The sequence below is a fragment of the Podarcis erhardii genome (genome assembly GCF_964252035.2).
Source record: "Podarcis erhardii genome assembly, chromosome: 2".
Taxonomy (NCBI): domain Eukaryota; kingdom Metazoa; phylum Chordata; class Lepidosauria; order Squamata; family Lacertidae; genus Podarcis; species Podarcis erhardii.
Window position 1 is genome coordinate 107,929,591 of NC_138498.1, and position 15,014 is coordinate 107,944,604.

The following is a 15,014-nucleotide window of genomic DNA, read 5'->3' on the forward strand; positions in this document are numbered from 1 at the left end:
TTTCTGCAGTTATTTAAATTCCAAAAAAATATCATCATGTTCGTAATCGAACCACGTCCGCAGATATCTGAGCAACATAATCAACAGATTAAGTGGGAGAGAATAATTGTCAAACCAAATCAGTCCTATTTCCCCCCACAAAAGCCAAGATCAGCTTAGTTCTTCCAGTGATTCCCAACTCTTCATCTATGCATGTCCAGTATTAAACCAGCACTGAGTCTTAGAAACAAGAGCTGAAACAAATTTGTATGTTATTAACCTCGTTAGCATATCTGCTGCTGAAATTAGAGTTGGTGGGCAAATGTCACTTTCCCCGCAAAAGCTTTGTGCAAAAGAAAATCCTCAGCCTACATCAAGGGAGTCCAAATTCTTCATTTAAAAAAGCTGAATAATGCAAGTTGCATGTATTTGCATAATTCTCCATTTGCTTCGGCCGGCAATGTAGAAGGGAAAGGAGCTCCTCATATCTGAAACATTGGAATGATCTGATAATTCCCTCTCCAGTTTAAGAAATTGCACTACACGTTGCCTATACCTTTTCATAAGTATGTAAAAAAGTCCTGCTGTATCAAATTAAAGGTTCATCTAATTCAGAATCCTGCTTCTCATAGCAGTCAGCTGGCAGGTGCGTTACAGTAATGTGCTGGGAGGGGCACTTTAGCAGGGAGGTTGGTGTGGTGCAAACGCTCCTCTGCTGGTGCGTTTGCACTGAACTGACCTCCTTGCCCTGCCCTGCCCTCTCTGGAAAACAACAGCAACCCACCTAACAGGAAATTAGCTCACTGGCTTCATCCAGTGAACTGCTTCTGGTCATAGGAAGCCCCCCTGTGAACACAGAGCCCCCAAGGTCTGACTGAAGCCATCCAGGACTTTCTCTGATTGTTGGGATAGCTCAGCTGGTAGAGCATGAGACTTTTAATCTCAGGGTTGTGGGTTCAAGCCCCACATTGGGCAAAGATTCCTGCATTGAAGGAGGTTGGATTAGAAGGTGTCCAAACTTTTTTCAAAGAGGGCCAGATTTGATGAAATGAAGGGCCGTGAGGGCCGACCAAAGTTGGTGAGCTTTTTATGATTTTACCCCAGAGTTGTTGAGATATTTTTGGGTTGAAGTTGTTGAGGTTTTTTTAGGATTTTACCCCAGAAAATAAACTGCCACAGGGGCTGGACTAAACAACAGTTGGGCCAGATTAGGCCCCTGAAACGGACTTTGGACATGCCTGGATTAGATCATGGGTAGGCAACCTAAGGCCCAGGGGCTGCATCCAGCCCAATCGCCTTCTAAATCTGGCCCATGGACGGTCCGGGAATCAGTGTGTTTTTACATGAGTAGAACGCGTCCTTTTATTTAAAATGCATCTCTGGGTAATTTGTGGGGCCTGCCTGGTGTTTCACATGAGTAGAATGTGTGCTTTTATTTAAAATGCATCTCTGGGTTATTTGTGGGGCATAGGAATTCGTTCATTATTTTTTTTCAAAATATAGTCGGCACCCCCCCAAGGTCTGAGGGACAGTGGACCGACCCCTGTTGAAAAAGTTTGCTGACCCCTGGATTAGATGACTGGCCTTGGGAACTTTCCTCAGCCCACACCCCTCACTGGTGCTGATTTGTGCCCCAGGTGTTCTGGTCTGGCTGGAAGAATGCATCCTTGAATTCTAATGAATGGCCCTTGTTAACCTGACCACAGGGTAGAGTGGGTGGAGGAGCAGGTGTGTGGAAAATAGCCTACTCTACAAAAGCTAAAATTTACATTTGTTCCTCTTCCTAGTTTTGCCCCTGGCCCTGCCCACCTCTGCAAAGTGGCTGTCGGAAGGTTGTCCAGAAGAAAATGTGATCTGCGGACTGAAAAAGAAGACACACAAACACCCTGGCTTAGCCCAATACAGTGGTACCTCAGTTTTCGTGCATCTCGGAAGCCGAAAGTTTTGGTTTCTGAACCCCAAAAACCTGGAAGTAATTGCTTCCATTTTCAAACGTGCCTTGGAATTCAAACAGCTTCCACTGCGTGTCTTTCAATTTTTCCAACTGAACTTACAGCCAGCCCTTCGCATCTTGGTTTTCAAACGTTTCAGAAGTCGAACGGTCTTCTGGAACGGATTATGTTTGAGAACCAAGGTACCACTGTATTACCTCCTCTGATTGGTTGTGGTTCTCCAAAGTTTCATCCAGCTCTGCTACCCAGTATCTATTACAATGAAGATACTGGGGACTGAAGATGGGATCTCAGGCAGGCAAGCGGTGTGGTCTACTCTGTAATATGAGGCCGCCCCTATCCCCCGCACTGTGGAAATACATTCACAATGTTTATGATGGACATAGTTATCCTCCTTCAGTACTGAGATTGAAGGAAGCTGGTTCTATGGTGCTTGGAGCAGGACTTCCTTGCCCAGAACTGATCAGCTGGCAACTGGGTTGCGCAATGTACACAGTGTGAACTCACCAATAGTTGTGGGCCTAGAATCATAGAATTGTAGAGAGTTGGAAGGGACCATAAGGGTCATCTAGTCGCTAAACCCCCTTCTCCAGAGCAGTTTCACAAAAAAGGGTGTTGTTGTTTTTTAAGGTGTTGAATTAAAGCAGGCATAGGCAAACTCGGCCCTCCAGATGTTTTGGGACTACAATTCCTATCATCCCTGACCACTGGTCCTGTTAGCTAGGGATGATGGGAGTTGTAGTCCCAAAATATCTGGAGGGCCAAGTGTGCCTGTGCCTGAATTAAAGGATAAATGCACGAGTGTTCGTGTTGCAGCTGATGCTTTTTCAGAATTCCTCTGTAAAAACGTGAACTGCTCCAGGAAGGAAGGCTCACAGCCACCAGCCACTTAGTACTATAGACAGCCAGCCATCAACCAATCAGCACTGCAAACAGCCAACCCTCCAGTAAAAATAAAAATAAATAAATCTGCAGAACCAGTGAAAAAACGGGGGGGGGGGCACCAGATTCATCTCATCAGAAAAATAAATTGCATGGCAACAGCTGTTTACAGATGCATCTACTATGTACATACCTCAAGGGTGCTGAAAGGGTGTTTACAACCTGGAAGTGGATTCCATAGGGCTAGAGAAGAATTATCTCTTATAATCAGGGTCTTATGTTACGTGTCAAAGGATCATCTCTAAGCAAGGTGCAGCAGCAGAGCCAAGAAGTGCAAATACAATGGAAGAAGCAGTTGTAACAACGAGCAGAAGGTGATTCTCAGAAAGGAGGGAAGTTTGTGGGTGCTAGTTGTTCAACTCTGCAAAATCAAAAAAACCAGAGCCCAGCAGACAATAGCACTAGGCCGGTGGAGGGGTGCAAAACCACCCGGGTCTTATTGACAAAACCACAGATCCTCCCAGTTCTTAATCCGTTGTTATGGAGACTGCCTATGAAGGCGTGAAAGGTCAAAGTTGCCTTGGTGGTGAGAGCAGAGCCCCAGGCGATACTTTCCCCAGTGAAATCCCAACGCCGGGAGTGCTCTTTGCACCACCACACTCCAATTCCCTGGCAGGACAAGCGTTATCGAAGTGTGACTGGCCACGACTTTCAGGGCCTGCTGGAGGGAAGGAACAGGCTGTCCTCTGGGCCGAAGTCTCCCTTTGTTGCTGCTGCTACTACTGCCGTTTTGCTTGACCTTGTGGAGGGGGAGAAAAGTTAAAGCTTCCAATCTGGAAGCTTTTCAACGCAGTTTCTTGACAGTGGTTGAAAACGGGGCGGCGGGAAATTATTGACAGGGATGTTACTACTCAACTCTTCTGAGATCTCTGCCAATATCACTTCGAAATCAGTGTCGCTTTTGTTTTGATTTAATTCCCCAGCGAAGGGACGAGAATCTTAAGCATCCTAAAAATCATTCCGGGGGAGCTGTTTTGCCCCTTCTCCATGTCCCTTGTATCAGATCAGACGATGAAGCAAAATGTATAAATTGCAATATGTCATGGACGCTTTAGCTGAGATTCCTGCATTGCAGAGGGTTGGATTAAATGACCCTTGGTATCCCTTCCAATTCTATATTGTGAAATAGCAGTAAGTGACCTGTTAGGCTGCCATTTCTGCTGTCTAAAAAATGCCACAGCAATGGCGAAAGCAACAAGAGCTGCTGGGGCTCTATTTGGTGGAAGAGTTGAGCAGAAGCCCAAAGGGCTGTCCTTCAGACACAGTTTTCTCAAAGTCTCCCTGTTGTCACAGAACCAGTTCCACCGTCCTTTTGATCCTAGCCAGTTGGAAGACAGGATCCTGCACACCGTATGACGTTAGTTCAATCTGATAATGCCATTCACAGATTCTTAAAGAGAGTTTAGGAATTCTATGCAAAACGGGCCAAAACTCTGGAAGATGGGTCTGGAGAGCAGATCGTCTTTCTCTGGGATGTAAAGCCTGTTGCATGTTATCCCCGTGGTACCTTTCTGCCCACGTCTCTCAGATTTCCTTGTGGGTTGACGGTCCCCTGTCCAGCGTTTGCTCTACCTGGAACACAGGGGTCCGTACACATACAGGCGCCCGTGTGCATAACCTTCGTGCCAGGGCAATTGAGCACAATGGCTCTTGTGATTATAACAGCCAGCATTTTGTTAAGCTCCAAAGTCCAGCTCTCCATGCTTATTTTAGGTAAGTAAGCAAGACGGCCGGGACACTCGCGCTCACTGATGCTCCTTTGGCACGCTGCCCTCGAAGCTCACATACGCCGATTCACATCACACCAGCTCTGGCTGCTGTTTAGGTGGCACAGACAGAGGGGCTTTTGTTCCTGGGGAATAATGGGCACTCAGAATTCCCTCCCTCCTCCCCCCACAAAGCCGCTGGAGACACTCGCTTCTCTTGCATTCCCAAGCAACTCTGCATTGGGCTGCAGAGATCATCCCTTCCCACTCTCCTCTCTCTTTTTTCAGGCTTCTAAGCGATGGGAAAGAGAGCGGGATCGAGGTGCATTTAGTATAACTAGGTCTTTTGTGGGGCTTGGGGCAAGGGTTACGGACCCCCTAACACACCTGCCCTACAAGTCACTACAGGGCAGGGAATAAATGATGTCCACTGAAACACACAAATAAACTATCAGAAGTTTTTCTGCGGACCTAGAAGAGAGTGATTAAAACTGGGTGCATGTGAGAGGCGTTAATAGGGTTAACTTAAGAATGCTAAGCCCTGCTGGATCAAGCCCATGTGGAGTCCTGACAGCATCTTGCTTCCCACAGCAGCAGCCAATCAGATGCCCCTGGCAGGCCCTCCAGAAAGGCTATTGGCCATAACGGCTATGTTCTGCCTCCAAGGTCAGAGCTTCTGAATACCAGGCAGTGTCTTCATGGCTTGTGGGTTTACACAGGTCAGCCTTTGAAAGAGCAGGATGCCGGACTAGATGGGCCACTGGCCTGATTCTTATGTCCTTAGGGGAAGCCTGAAGCACAGCATGGTGGCAATTGTCCCCTTTCTGCTGTTCCTCACCAACCAAATTCAGAAGTATACTGCTTCTGAGTATGGCAGTTTCATGTAGCTGCCATGACTAAAAAGCTGTTGGATAGACCCACCCTCATTCACAAGTCTGTCTGGAAGCCATACTGAATTCCTGCCCATCTGCTACAATGGTTATAGCCGTCAATGAAAGCTTAAAAGTATCACAACATGACCTGAAAGCCAAGACTGGCAAAAAAAATCTTGCTGTAACACCTGAAGCCTGGTTCTGGTCATTTGAGGCCATTTTTTAATGTGACTGGGATCAGTTAACGCCCCCCCCCCCCCATTTCAGTCTCTTAACATCCATACATCTTCACGGATGTTAATCTCAAATGGATGTGATCCAGGCGAGACTCAACAACATCTAGAGCAAAAGCAGACACCGCTGACTCAATTTCCTTCCTTCTTAGGAAAAACTACGCTCTAAACCAGGTGTGGGGAGCCTGGTGTGATAATTGCAATAATCCAATCTGGATGTTACCAGAGCATGGAGTACTGTGCATGTCTCATGCCTGAAGAGTAGCCTATATGCATTGATCTTATCACTTATAGGCCCCCATTTGTGCAACCGTTCAGAGACAAGAGAACAATTATCCAGACTGCACCTACATATAGGATATGGAGCATAGGATATGGTGAGTGTCTGGTAGGCGTATGGGCAGAAGCACTAGGAGGGGCCAGTGATAGACAGGCTAGTGCAATCCCAGCTCTGCTTCATACATGGGAACTTACATACCTGCAGAAGACTACAGGGGCCTTTGAATGGTGCAAGACAGCCGTTCAACACCTTAAGATGGGGCCAGGAGTCCTTTAGGCACAGTGGGTCAGATTCTTATCTCCTGCTCACTGGTCAAGTTTGACCTAAGGTGTCTGACAGGTGAGTGGGACCCCACCTACCTGTCAAAATAAACCTGCATGGAGGGGTCTGCTTTGCCAATACCTTTCTTGCAGGGAACATGCTGGCGCCGGCAAAGAATTTAAGGTGACGTGGGAGATTTTCCCAGAACAAGACGCTGAGCCAAGGGGGGCAAAATAAGGAGGAAATCGATAATTGAGAAGATCCATTTGGGGTCGCTCAATTCTGGCGCAATATTACGGAAGATTACCAAAATCTGCCCCTGATGGCGTAGCATCACCCAGCTGGATTGAACGCTCCGCTCATTACCTGTTGGAAGGCACAGCCAGTGCAGAACTGAACCCCACCTGTCAGCTGACATCACCTGCCAATCACACCAGCTGATTGACAGGGTGGGCATAGTTTGGGGGAATAGCCTTGTGGGCCACATGGGACTCCCTGGAGGGCCAAGAGTGGCCACCCAGCCACCTTTCCCTGACTCCCCACCCTGCCTTCAAATGTCATATAGACTGGGATTATAATCCGAGGATTAACAATCCTGGGGTAACAAATCCTGTTCTGTCTCCAGACAGAGGCAGTAATGTTTTTGAACACCAGTTGCTGGAAACCACAGGAGCTCTTGCGCCCAGGTCCTGCTTTTGGGCCTCTACTGGGCACCTAGTTAGCCACAGTGAGAACAGAATCCTGGGTGTGCCAGGCAACTGGCCTGATCCAGCTGCCTCTTCCAATGTTAAGTTGACTGTACAAACGGAGGGGGAAATTACCCGTTACATGAAATGCTTAAAATGGAACCCTGCTGTTGTTTTAATGAAAAGCAGTCACTCCCCGTGCCAGGATTCCAGCTGCATAATTGCCCTTTTAAAACACACACATCTGGAACCTGGGTAGAGGAACAGATTGGGGTGATTTTTATTTTAAGATGGCTACCAGGCGCTCTTCCCAGCCCCTCCCCAGCAACACACAGAGCACTCCTTCGCTCAAAATAGCAACCTCTGGAGAGACTACTTTTCATTTGAGAGAAATACCTGCCAGGGCTTTGTTATGTACATTTGTGCAGAAAGTGCAGAAACTAAAATTAAAATCTCTCTCTCTCTCTCTCTCTCTCTCTCTCTCTCTCTCTCTGTGTGTGTGTGTGTGTGTGTATAGTGGTACCTCGGGTTACATACGCTTCAGGTTACATACGCTTCAGGTTACATACTCCGGTAACTCAGAAATAGTACCTCAGGTTAAGAACTTTGCTTCAGGATGAGAACAGAAATTGGGCTCCGGCGGCATGGCAGCAACAGAAGGCCCCATTAGCCAAAGTGGTGCTTCAGGTTAAGAACAGTTTCAGGTTAAGTACGGACCTCCGGAATGAATTAAGTTCTTAACCCGAGGTACCACTGTATACACACACACACATACCAGCTCTGGAGAAATGTTTGACATCTGTACCCGAGGTTTTGAAGGTAATTTACAATCTAAGCATTCAGTTTAGATTCATCTTCAAAAGTCTTGCTAACCAATGTTAAAGGCAGTAAAGCCAAGCACAGCTTCCCCAACCTATCTTTTTTTAAATTTCACTCTGTTTTTCTAAAACCCTTGACTCCACCAGCACCCATAAACGTGGATCACAATATTACAATAGGGTTAATTATTAGCAATTATTTCAAAGTAGCATTAAACAAGCCCAGGCACATGGGGAGTGGGAGCATCGTGCCATACCTTTAAAAAAAGTAATTGCCTTTTATAATTTCGCAGCAGTTAGGGATGCCCGTGAAGGCTGAAAAGAACCACTTTGCAAATGTTTACACAACCAACAGAAGACAAAAGGGAAATAAAAGCTACCACCAGCATTTGGCAGAATGGAAGAAGATCCTTCAAGGTTTTGCTTTGGCAGAGGGCAAAACAGAACAAAATCGAAGGAATGACATGTGGTGCCAAGGGTTGCCAAGAAGGAAATACAAGATGAGAAGACAAACAGACAAAGACCAGGAAGGAAAATGGAGAAAAGAGGATTGGCGGGGGGGGGGGGACATACAGCCCCAAAGGTCACAAACACCAACGCTCATTCCCACAGGAAGCTGGATTTTTTTTCCATGAGCTCTGCAGAAACTATCACAGCAAAAGACACTGGACAAAAAGACAATAGCTGCGCTTAAAGTGAATGAGACCATCTGATGGGTCTAAAAAACAGCAGATCATGTGGAAATACTTTTTCTAGACCAGACCACTTGATACTTCAGGTGAGGGCGATATGATTTCAGTGCTCTCTGTGTACAGAAAACTAGATCTTAGGAGGAGGTTGCTGGCTTTCACCACAATAGACAAGTTTTGTGTGTGGCTCAAGTATTATTATTTTTTATCTTTACAGGAAAGCATTCCAGCATTTAACTCTCCCATCCACCTGTCATCCGAGATGGTATATAGTCCAGGAACATGTTACCATGTGCTTTGCTATTTAAAAGGCCTTTAGGTCATCTTTAAGGGGAAATCCCTCCAATAAAACTCCCCTATTATGTGACACTTACAATGCAGTCCTACATGCAGGAAGGCCCACTGAGTTCAATGGGGGCTTACTCCCAAGTAAGTGCATACAGTACAGAATAGAACTGCAGCTTTAGTGGGTTTAGTGCAACTGCATGGCAGGTGAGCAGAACATTTGCTGCCTAATTCAAATGATAATGCAACGTAAGAAATAAAAACCAATAAAATACAATTGGAAGTTAATATGAACATTTAATGCAATGTTATGTGCTATCTCCTGTCTTCAGCCACAAATCCACAGACCAGCTGCAGACCGCGTGAATGAAGTTCATGGACTCCTGGTGTTCTGCAAACCAGAGTTTGCATACCCCATGGTACAATCCTTAGTATTTGGATGGAAAACCCATGAAAGGCACATTGTCATCAGCTTTCTGTACATGGGATCTTCTATATCAGGCAAACTCTGCCCTCCAGATGTTTTGAGACTACAACTCCCATCATTCCTGACCACTGGTCCTGTTAGCTAGGTATGATGGGAGTTGTAGTCCCAAAACATCTGGAGGACCGAGTTTGACTACGCCTGTTCTATATTTTGGTGACCTCTTTTGCTTCATTCATAGACAGTTGCTTTTCCCACTTGCGGCGTATTATCTGCACAGCTGGACTGGTCTGGTATTGGGCAAGAACTCAACACTGCAGCTCCTACGACAAACTAAGCCGGGCACGTTGATACGCCTAGACAACACCTTCCCACGCCTGCCTTTGGATGATGCAGCGCCATGTTGTTAACGCTTCACTGCTTACAAGAAGCATCAAGTTCAATTTACAGCAGAGGAGATTAAGATCAGGTATCAGGAAGTACCATAAGAATGCAGGGGGGAGTAGCGGGGAGGCATTTAGCTTGCATTCTCCAGGCACGTCCCACAGATTATTAGGAGCACAATGACAAGCATAAGGGTTTTTCATTTTAAATGCTAAGCTTGGGGATCTGGGCGGCTTAAAACCACTGATCTTCAGTTGGCAGGTCGGGCTGGCCCTCGACTGGGTTGCAACAGCAGCACTCGCACCGTACCCTCCAACATTTCTCTGATGAAAACGGGGACATCCTATTCCATAATAACAATTGTGTTATTTATACCCTGCCCCAGCCACTCTGGGCAGCTTTCATCATATATAAAAAGATAATAAAACATTAAAACACTTCCCTATACAGGGCTGCCTTCAGATGTCTTCTAAAGGCTGCATAGTTACTTATTTCTTAGGCTCGGGGGCCGCGTAACTCCATACCCTCCAACATTTATCCGATGAAAATAAGGATGTCCAAAGAAAAGCGGGACATTCCGGGATCAAATCAGAAACTGGGACTGACCCTAAAAAATAGGGACAGTTCAAGGGTCTGCTCTCCTCACCTGTGATTCCCAGCACCCGGTATTGAGACATTCTCATTCATGCTTTGCATTTTTGCAGAATGTAAAAACTTCCGACTGCTCCTGTGTGGACTGTCTATGAGGCTTCTCTCACGCACTAGAAATTAACATCCGAGGCTGCCTTGTGGCAAGTCAGCCTATAGGCCTGCCTAGCTCTGCAGAGACTACTGGCATCGCTCTTCTTCTACCTGGAAATGCCAACTGTTGAATTCGGTCATTTACCCTTGCTAGATTCAACATGCTGCCATCTGCATTATTGTAGCGCAGATTTGAAGGTAAACCATATTTGGAATGAGTCTGCCCCTGCGGCTTGATGGAGGAAGAAACTGTCTCTCATGCCTTGTTACGCTGCCGTTTTTACGGGGATATACGCTCGGTATTTATTACCACTGCTATGCAAAAATCTCCAAATGAATCCAAACTTCAATGTCTAAAATCCCTGGTAGAGGACAAGGATCCTGAGATTATGTTAAGGGTAGCCAAATTCTGTGCGATTGCCATAAAACAGGGAACAAGCTGTGTATCATAATGATTACGGTTTTAAATGATAATTCTAGTGACTAAGTTTTAATTTATATATATATTTAACTGTTGCTATATCTGTACTGTGCCTGTTATAAAAGGTAAAGGGACCCCTGAACATTAGGTCTAGTCGTGGCCGACTCTGAGGTTGCAGCGCTCATCTCGCTTTATTGGCCGAGGGAGCCGGTGTACAGCTTCCGGGTCATGTGGCCAGCATGACTAAGCCGCTTCTGGCGAACCAGAGCAGCGCATGGAAACGCTGTTTACCTTCCCGCCGGAGCGGTACCTATTTATCTAATTGCACTTTGATGTGCTTTTGAACTGCTAGGTAGGCAGGAGCAGGGACCGAGCAACGGGAGCAGGGATTCGAACCACCGACCTTCTGATCGGCAAGTCCTAGGCTCTATGATTTAACCCACAGCGCCACCCGTGTCCCATGTCCCTGTTATACCTAATTTCAAATTCAAATGCATCCCTATCATGTTTTTTATGACTTCATAAATTAATTTTATAATTAATGATTTTAGAGTGTTGTTTGTGCTGTACTTTTGTACTGTTTTATTGTTGTTTGGCTGGGGAGGCTTTGGCTGGGGAGGGCGGGATATAAATAACATTTTATTATTATTATTATTATTATTATTATTATTATTATTATTATTATTATTATTATTCAACTGCTGAATCGGGAGGTTCCGCTTGCAAAACATGCAGTCTACCTTGTCCCAGCCAGCCTTCTACTGGGATCCCTAGCTTGCCCTCTCCCTACAATGTCTCCCCATGAGCCTCAAGCCCAGGAAGTCAACTTCTTCTCCACCCACACTCCACCCTAGGTCTACTAGGCTCTTTTCTATGGGGGGCCAGGAAGCAGCATCCCATCACCCTGCATGGCTCCCTGCCCAATTCCAACGGGAGCACAAACCTGGAAAATAAGGAAATGCATACGTGCCACCATGTGGGTTGCAAGAGAAGGAAGCAGGCAAAAACGCCAGGCCCTGCTGGGCCCAACTTGGCTTTTAAGTCTGCTGTTTTCGTGTATCTTTTTCTACATTCCATTGGTGTTGTGAGGGCTGCTGTGTGAAAAGTGGTCTACAGGTCATCTCCAAGGCTGCCAGCACATAGCTGTCAACCGTCATTTATTTGGCAGGAAACTCCCTTATCCCAGCACTGTGTCCCGCTGCTGTCCCTTATTGATGTTGTCCCTTAAATTTCCTGGGTTTCAAAGGAAGCAGTTCCTCTCCCTCCCTCCCTGCCGGCCAGGGAGGAGGGAGGCTCCAACTGTGTTGCTTGGCTGTGTTGCTCACCCGATAAGGAGTTGAAGAATGACTGGGGGGTGGAGCTTGCATGCCTTGTGCCGATCAAATCAGCCGCATTGCCTGGGGACTCGCCTTTGCTCAGCGCTTCCCAGCGGAGAGGTGACGGTGGTTTTCCTTGCTGCATCCCCTTTGCCGGGTTGCTGCACTGTGGGAACCACCACTTGAGGCTTCGTTTGGCTGCTGGCTGGGCTTTCTGCCTTTGGCTCAGAAGTTGAACATACCTGTGCTTGGAAAATCCGTTATTTTGGCTGCTGATCCCTTATTTTTGAGGCTGCTGATCCCTTATTTTCAAATCTGTAAGTTGACAGCTATGCTCCAGCAGCATCACACAGAGGTTGAGGGACACCCCCCCCCCGGAGCAGAATTTGGGGTTGCACAGGGAGAAGAAGAGGCAGTTCCACTGCACAAACGCAACATCGCTCATGCAGCTATAAACCCTAGTAAACTAAGCAAAGAAATAAATTGCGTCATTTGAACAGATCAGAAAATCCAGCTTTTCTTGGCAAACCTTTTAAGCACACTGAGTTGCACATCCTTGGCTAGAACCTCCCTGCTTCCCTCTGCCCCAACTGCTTCTGAAAAATAGGATATACGCGCGCCATTCCTTCCTTCCTGCTTTCTGTAGCAGCAAAAAAACAGCAACACAAAAAACCCTGCCTGGTCTGCACTGATGCTCTGCGTAACATCCTAGTACTGCTTTGAGTAATCCCAGCATCATAATCCTTAGCAGAAGGGAGAAGGATAATTTGCATATGCATCTGCAGATTTTGTTGGAATTGGCTAAAATATACTAGTACAGCCATGGCACGTCGCTCCCGAGCCTCTCCTCTCCTACCTACTCACAGAGATCCCCTTTTTAGAAAAACACAAATCACAAATCAGTTTCCAGTAGTTTCTTGATTCTCCATCAGGAAGGTGTCACAGTGCTGTATATATTGTTTAATATACCTCCCCAAGGAAATCTCCCACTCCTCGCTGTTGAAATAACACTCCCAGGTCCAGCGTATTTAATCTGGAGTGCAGCAGAAGGCAATACAGGATTAATTGCTTCTGCAAGAGAAGCCTCTGTCTCCTGTTCCGTGGGAACTGCGAAGGAAACCTGTGACTTTTTAGGAGTTTTTTGTTTTTTTAATGAAATGCACGCTGATTGGTATTGAACTGCCCTCCTCTGCTGTGGGTATGGTCTTTGAGCTCCTCCAAAGGCAAAAAGTAAGCAAGATCGCACATCTTTGAATTCTCCACCCACCCAGTGGCAAATTTTAATCTCATATCGGCACTCAAGAGATTGATTTCAATCCTCTTTTATTATCCACCTCAATAACAATTCCTTGCTCCCTCCTGGATGCGTCAAGTGATGGAGGATAATGCCTTCTGCTTCCAGGCTAGATTTCACATTATTAGTTAATAATCCCAATGGAGTTTTGCAAACAAAAGCGGGGGTTGCCCAGCCACTAATAAATGCTGCTTTCTCTAGTGTGCAGCCAACAAACCTGTTTCAGGAGAACCCCTAAACAGAGATTTTTTTAAAGGATTTATAAAACCATCTCCATTCCTGAGGCTGAAAGTGTTGGAGAGGTTGTGGGTGTGTTTTATCCAGTGCTTCCACAGAGCATGGAATAGCCAAAGGAGACTGAGCCATTCCTAGCCATGGCATGACTTCAGGGCCGGCTCTAACGTTAGGCAGGGTGAGGCGACTGCCGATTTTCATTTGGCTGCTGACTTTTCAACTACCTGCTCTTATTTGTTGTTTTATGATTGTTCTGCATTTCTGCATCTTGCCGTACTGTGCATGTTTATATTAAATAACTAACAGGGACTGCAAATAAAACATTGTCAGGGACGGAAGAAGCACTGCTCTCTTCACACACTCCCATCCATCTGACGGGCCCCAGCTGCTGCTTGCTCTGCTCCTAATGCCCAAATGTGCAGCCATCTATTTAAATGGCAGATTTCACCCACTTGGAAAACAACTCGTGAGATGAGTAACTATTTCCCATTTATAATCCTGAAGAGCTATTAATAGCAGGCAAATAAAGTGCTTCCTGCCAGTTTGGTGCCTACCCATTATACGTCTGAGAGATGTTGGAGCAGCGCATACCTTTTTAATGCTCAGCGGAGCAAATATTTATTATAATCGCTAATTATAGAAAAGGCAGAAGCAAGCAACAGAGGTATGGCACTGCAGATGCTCCAGTTTGGTTTTAACTAGGAGATAATAAAAGAATCACATAGAGGAATATTGCAGGGGCGGCTTTATTTTTATTTTTATAAAAAAGAAAGACACTTTTTGGATTTGTATGTCATTTGGATACCATGATCCCCTTTTTAAATATTTGCAGGGATTTTTAACCATCTTAATAACCAGTCCTGAGAAAGACCTCTGTGTGGTTAAATAACCTGATTATACACAACGAAAATTACCTGGAGGGGAGAAAAGGTTTTTTACTGCGTCGATACTTGCTCTGCTATGTATATGTGCATGTTTTTACAGGAACTTGGAATCAATTGTGTTGGTTTCGCCGAGTGAAACAGACGGCTGCTCCAAGCCAAGTGATGTGCTGTGGGGTGTGGGAGCTATGATAATCCAAGGCGATCCATCACTCGCCTACATGAAGGAAGCCGAAATGCTGCAGCCAGGCCCATGATTCTATCATGAACTATGAGTTATCTATCATTTATCATGAGTGCCATTGATTGTCGGTAAGAGCAATTTGACAATGGAACCAAATCACCTAGCAGGATGGTGGGCCCACCCTTACTGGAGGGTCTCTCAAGCAGATGCTGGACAGACCCCTCTTGAAGATGATCTGGCTTTCCTGTGTCAAGACAGCCAACAACGATGTGCAACTTCATACCAAGAGGCCAAATATGGGTCCTCAGGGCCTCTCTGTCTAGCCCTCTTGACCACCCACCCTACCAACAAAACCATGCCCCTTCACTGGTCCTGTTCCACAGCCTCCTCTAGTTCTTTTGCCTGCTGAGAAGATGCAGCAGAAAAGGGCCT

General features: G+C 46.1%; 1 protein-coding gene across 4 annotated transcripts in view; it reads right to left on the bottom strand.

Annotated features, from left to right (window-relative positions):
• Window positions 1-15,014, bottom strand: part of PLXNB1 (plexin B1) — a 148,799-nt gene that overhangs the window by 89,590 nt on the left and 44,195 nt on the right. The window lies entirely within an intron of this gene.